Source organism: Stigmatopora nigra, chromosome 21, assembly GCF_051989575.1.
Source record: "Stigmatopora nigra isolate UIUO_SnigA chromosome 21, RoL_Snig_1.1, whole genome shotgun sequence".
Lineage (NCBI taxonomy): Eukaryota > Metazoa > Chordata > Actinopteri > Syngnathiformes > Syngnathidae > Stigmatopora > Stigmatopora nigra.
Genome location: NC_135528.1, coordinates 8,144,975 through 8,150,971, shown reverse-complemented (window position 1 = coordinate 8,150,971; position 5,997 = coordinate 8,144,975).

Sequence of the window (5,997 nt, the reverse complement as noted above, 5' to 3'; positions counted from 1 at the left end):
ACGACATAGGTTAGTATGTCGTTTTTTTGGAAAAAAAACGACATAGGTTAGTATGTCGTTTTTTTGGAAAAAAACGACATAGGTTAGTATGTCGTTTTTTATGGAAAAAACGACATAGGTTAGTATGTCGTTTTTTTGGAAAAAACGACATAGGTTAGTATGTCGTTTTTATGGAAAAAACGACATAGGTTAGTATGTCGTTTTTTTGGAAAAAAACTACATAGGTTAGTATGTCGTTTTTTAGAAAAAAACGACATAGGTTAGTATGTCGTTTTTATGGAAAAAAACGACATAGGTTAGTATGTCGTTTTTTTGGAAAAAAACGACAGGTTAGTATGTCGTTTTTTATGGAAAAAACGACATAGGTTAGTATGTCGTTTTTTTGGAAAAAAACGACATAGGTTAGTATGTCGTTTTTTTGGAAAAAAACGACATAGGTTAGTATGTCGTTTTTTGGAAAAAAACGACATAGGTTAGTATGTCGTTTTTTGGGAAAAAAACGACATAGGTTAGTATGTCGTTTTTATGGAAAAAACGACATAGGTTAGTATGTCGTTTTTATGGAAAAAACGACATAGGTTAGTATGTCGTTTTTATGGAAAAAACGACATAGGTTAGTATGTCGTTTTTTGAAAAAAACGACATAGGTTAGTATGTCGTTTATTTTGAAAAAAAAACGACATAGGTTAGTATGTCGTTTTTTTGGGAAAAAAACGACATAGGTTAGTATGTCGTTTTTTTGGAAAAAACGACATAGGTTAGTATGTCGTTTTTTTTGGAAAAAAACGACATAGGTTAGTATGTCGTTTTTTTGGAAAAAAACGACATAGGTTAGTATGTCGTTTTTTATGGAAAAAACGACATAGGTTAGTATGTCGTTTTTTTTGGAAAAAACGACATAGGTTAGTATGTCGTTTTTTTGGAAAAAAAACGACATAGGTTAGTATGTCGTTTTTTTGGAAAAAAACGACATAGGTTAGTATGTCGTTTTTTTGGAAAAAAACGACATAGGTTAGTATGTCGTTTTTTTGGAAAAAAACGACAGGTTAGTATGTCGTTTTTTGGGAAAAAAACGACATAGGTTAGTATGTCGTTTTTATGGAAAAAACGACATAGGTTAGTATGTCGTTTTTATGGAAAAAACGACATAGGTTAGTATGTCGTTTTTTTTGAAAAAAACGACATAGGTTAGTATGTCGTTTTTTTTGAAAAAAACGACATAGGTTAGTATGTCGTTTTTTTGGAAAAAAACGACATAGGTTATTAGTATGTCGTTTTTTTGGAAGAAAACGACATAGGTTAGTATGTCGTTTTTTATGGAAAAAACGACATAGGTTAGTATGTCGTTTTTTATGGAAAAAACGACATAGGTTAGTATGTCGTTTTTTTGGAAAAAAACGACATAGGTTAGTATGTCGTTTTTTTGGAAAAAAACGACATAGGTTAGTATGTCGTTTTTTTGGAAAAAAACGACATAGGTTAGTATGTCGTTTTTTGGAAAAAAACGACATAGGTTAGTATGTCGTTTTTTGGGAAAAAAACGACATAGGTTAGTATGTCGTTTTTATGGAAAAAACGACATAGGTTAGTATGTCGTTTTTATGGAAAAAACGACATAGGTTAGTATGTCGTTTTTTTTGAAAAAAACGACATAGGTTAGTATGTCGTTTTTTTGGAAAAAAACGACATAGGTTAGTATGTCGTTTTTTATGGAAAAAACGACATAGGTTAGTATGTCGTTTTTTTTGGAAAAAACGACATAGGTTAGTATGTCGTTTTTTTGGACATAGGTTAGTATGTCGTTTTTTTGGAAAAAAACGACATAGGTTAGTATGTCGTTTTTTTGGAAAAAAACGACATAGGTTAGTATGTCGTTTTTTTGGAAAAAAACGACATAGGTTAGTATGTCGTTTTTTGGAAAAAAACGACATAGGTTAGTATGTCGTTTTTTGGGAAAAAAACGACATAGGTTAGTATGTCGTTTTTATGGAAAAAACGACATAGGTTAGTATGTCGTTTTTTTTGAAAAAAACGACATAGGTTAGTATGTCGTTTTTTTGGAAAAAAACGACATAGGTTAGTATGTCGTTTTTTTGGAAAAAAACGACATAGGTTAGTATGTCGTTTTTTTGGAAAAAAACGACATAGGTTAGTATGTCGTTTTTTATGGAAAAAACGACATAGGTTAGTATGTCGTTTTTATGGAAAAAACGACATAGGTTAGTATGTCGTTTTTTTGGAAAAAAACGACATAGGTTAGTATGTCGTTTTTATGGAAAAAAACGACATAGGTTAGTATGTCGTTTTTATGGAAAAAACGACATAGGTTAGTATGTCGTTTTTTTGGAAAAAAAACGACATAGGTTAGTATGTCGTTTTTTGGGAAAAAAACGACATAGGTTAGTATGTCGTTTTTTATGGAAAAAACGACATAGGTTAGTATGTCGTTTTTTTGGAAAAAACGACATAGGTTAGTATGTCGTTTTTATGGAAAAAACGACATAGGTTAGTATGTCGTTTTTTTGGAAAAAAACTACATAGGTTAGTATGTCGTTTTTTAGAAAAAAACGACATAGGTTAGTATGTCGTTTTTATGGAAAAAAACGACATAGGTTAGTATGTCGTTTTTTTGGAAAAAAACGACAGGTTAGTATGTCGTTTTTTATGGAAAAAACGACATAGGTTAGTATGTCGTTTTTTTGGAAAAAAACGACATAGGTTAGTATGTCGTTTTTTTGGAAAAAAACGACATAGGTTAGTATGTCGTTTTTTATGGAAAAAACGACATAGGTTAGTATGTCATTTTTTTGGAAAAAAAACGACATAGGTTAGTATGTCGTTTTTATGGAAAAAACGACATAGGTTAGTATGTCGTTTTTTGAAAAAAACGACATAGGTTAGTATGTCGTTTATTTTGAAAAAAAAACGACATAGGTTAGTATGTCGTTTTTTTGGGAAAAAAACGACATAGGTTAGTATGTCGTTTTTTTGGAAAAAAACGACATAGGTTAGTATGTCGTTTTTTTTGGAAAAAAACGACATAGGTTAGTATGTCGTTTTTTTGGAAAAAAACGACATAGGTTAGTATGTCGTTTTTTATGGAAAAAACGACATAGGTTAGTATGTCGTTTTTATGGAAAAAACGACATAGGTTAGTATGTCGTTTTTTTGGAAAAAAACGACATAGGTTAGTATGTCGTTTTTATGGAAAAAAACGACATAGGTTAGTATGTCGTTTTTATGGAAAAAACGACATAGGTTAGTATGTCGTTTTTTTGGAAAAAAAACGACATAGGTTAGTATGTCGTTTTTTTGGAAAAAAACGACATAGGTTAGTATGTCGTTTTTTATGGAAAAAACGACATAGGTTAGTATGTCGTTTTTTTGGAAAAAACGACATAGGTTAGTATGTCGTTTTTTTGGAAAAAAACGACATAGGTTAGTATGTCGTTTTTTGGAAAAAAACGACATAGGTTAGTATGTCGTTTTTTGGGAAAAAAACGACATAGGTTAGTATGTCGTTTTTATGGAAAAAACGACATAGGTTAGTATGTCGTTTTTATGGAAAAAACGACATAGGTTAGTATGTCGTTTTTTTCCAAAAAAACGACATACTAACCTATGTCGTTTTTCTAAAAAAAAAACGACATAGTAACCTATGTTGTTTTTCTCCAAAAAAACGACATAGTAACCTATGTTGTTTTTCTCCAAAAAAACGACATAGTAACCTATGTAGTTTTTCTCCAAAAAACCGACATAGTAACCTATGTAGTTTTTCTCCAAAAAAACGACATAGTAACCTATGTAGTTTTTCTCCAAAAAAACGACATAGTAACCTATGTAGTTTTTCTCCCAAAAACGACCTATGATAACCTATGTCGTTTTTGTCCAAATAAACGACATAGTAACCTATGTCATTTTTCTCCAAAAAAAACGACATAGTAACCTATGTTGTTTTTCTCAAAAAAACGACATAGTAACCTATGTTGTTTTTCTAAAAAAAAAAAGACATAGTAACCTATGTCGTTTTTTTGGAGAAAAACGACATAGGTTACTATGTCGTTTTTTGGAGAAAATTGACATAGTAACCTATGTTGTTTTTCTAAAAAAAAAACGACATAGTAACCTATGTCGTTTTTCTCCAAAAAAATGACATAGGTTACCATGTCATTTTTTCAGGAAAACGACATAGTAACCCAAGAAACCAATCCTACCATCTTTCCTATGCAAACTTTTGACAAAAAAAGAAAAACGACACAAGTCACTCATCACAGCCGTCCAGGTATCGGCACCCCACGCGTTCATTGACGAGCTTCTCGTGACGGGCGTCCAAAATGAATCCGTCCATCGACAGACGTCTCGTCTCGTGGCGCCGATAATGCCGGCGAGCCAATCGAGCGATCGACAGCGTGATTGAAGGAGCGGCGGAAGGGAAGGTGACGGACGACTGTGACGTCACTCACGTTAACATCCGCCAGCTTCCTTGGCCTCCCGATTCGCCGTCGACGGTCAAGTGCGAGAACGCTATCTGGTCCACGACTCGCCTCGGGGTTCCTCGGGAGCCGGATCCTCTCCGTGGAGTGACTCCGTTCGGCCTGGCGCGACCACACAAAACCATGTGAGTGTAGGAGCCATTTTATGATCAAGTTTGAGGGCCTGGAGGAGCTCTTTCTCCATCCATCACCCGCACCCCGACCTTGGGGTGACCCCGAGTCGGCAGCCAATGAGGCGCCCTCTTCCCCCTCTGCACTTATCGGGCCCGAGCATCCGCATAGAAGGGGATCGGGTGACGCCGAGTGGAGGCCGGACGCCCTTTTGTGTCGCCCGTCGCTGTTTTTTTGCTCTCTTTGTGTTTACATGACTAATGCGAGGAACGGCACCTGATAAAAAAAAGAGCCGTTCGTTCCGTCTTTTGGGGAACCCCCTCACCCCCGAAGTACAAAAAGAGGCCGTCTCCTATAGAATTAAAGGGGAACGGCGACACGGCTTTGAGGGGCTATCTGGGATTCTATTGGCGTCAATGGCGGTTGACATTTTGCGTGCTCCATTCGGACTGAAATCGAAGAAAATAAATGAGTCACTGGCAAAGTGACTCATTTCAAAGCTTGTCGTTCATGCGAGGCTTCGTCATTGAAGCAATGCAAACGAACAAATGGGTGGGATTAATGTTGCCGCGGCAACCTGGCAAACAACCTCGGAGCAAAGTTTCCGTTTTGTTCAAGTGGGATTTACGGTTGCTTCACCGTTACGTCTTTTATGAACTCAAAGAGTCATTGCTTGATTCCTGTCTCACAGGTTTAGGATCTTTGACCTTGAATACCTGCCAATGCAGGATTTATATGTAATATGCCACACCATATCAGTAACCAAGAAAATCAATACGCTATTTAACCTTTAAAATCTCAAATCACTGAGAAATTGACAGAAAATTCCAAATCTATTAAAACTGAGTCCTGATCAACAAAAAGAACAAACTATGACTCAAATATTAACGAATCAAATAGCGTCAAAGTTAAGGTAACATAAGGATAATATATTCATGACGACTCATGTATCACAACTGACCTGGAAATAAGGAGGCTAAAAACTGCAGCTTTGCAAACATCACAATAGATATTTTAGACCAGTAAATATACTTTGTACACTTTATAAAGGGCCTACCAATAAAAAGAATTTTGATTTGTTCTCTGCTTTAATTTAGAACATTAGTACGTTATTCCTCACAGTTAAATAAATGTCTTATTTTGATGAAACAAAAATTACTTGTATTGAATACAGCAATTCAGATTGACTGTACAAGTCAGATATTTTAAGTATTTGGATATTTTAAATCCATTTTTTAAAATACTCGGGCACACTACTCTTATTATTTTCTAGACTTAATGGTTTATCTTGCTTATCTAAGTTTTCCTTGACATATCTCTTCCTTCCATTACATTTTAGCCGATGGTTCTGACGCTTAAACAAACGCAACTGAACCGCGAGGCCTACCTTCAA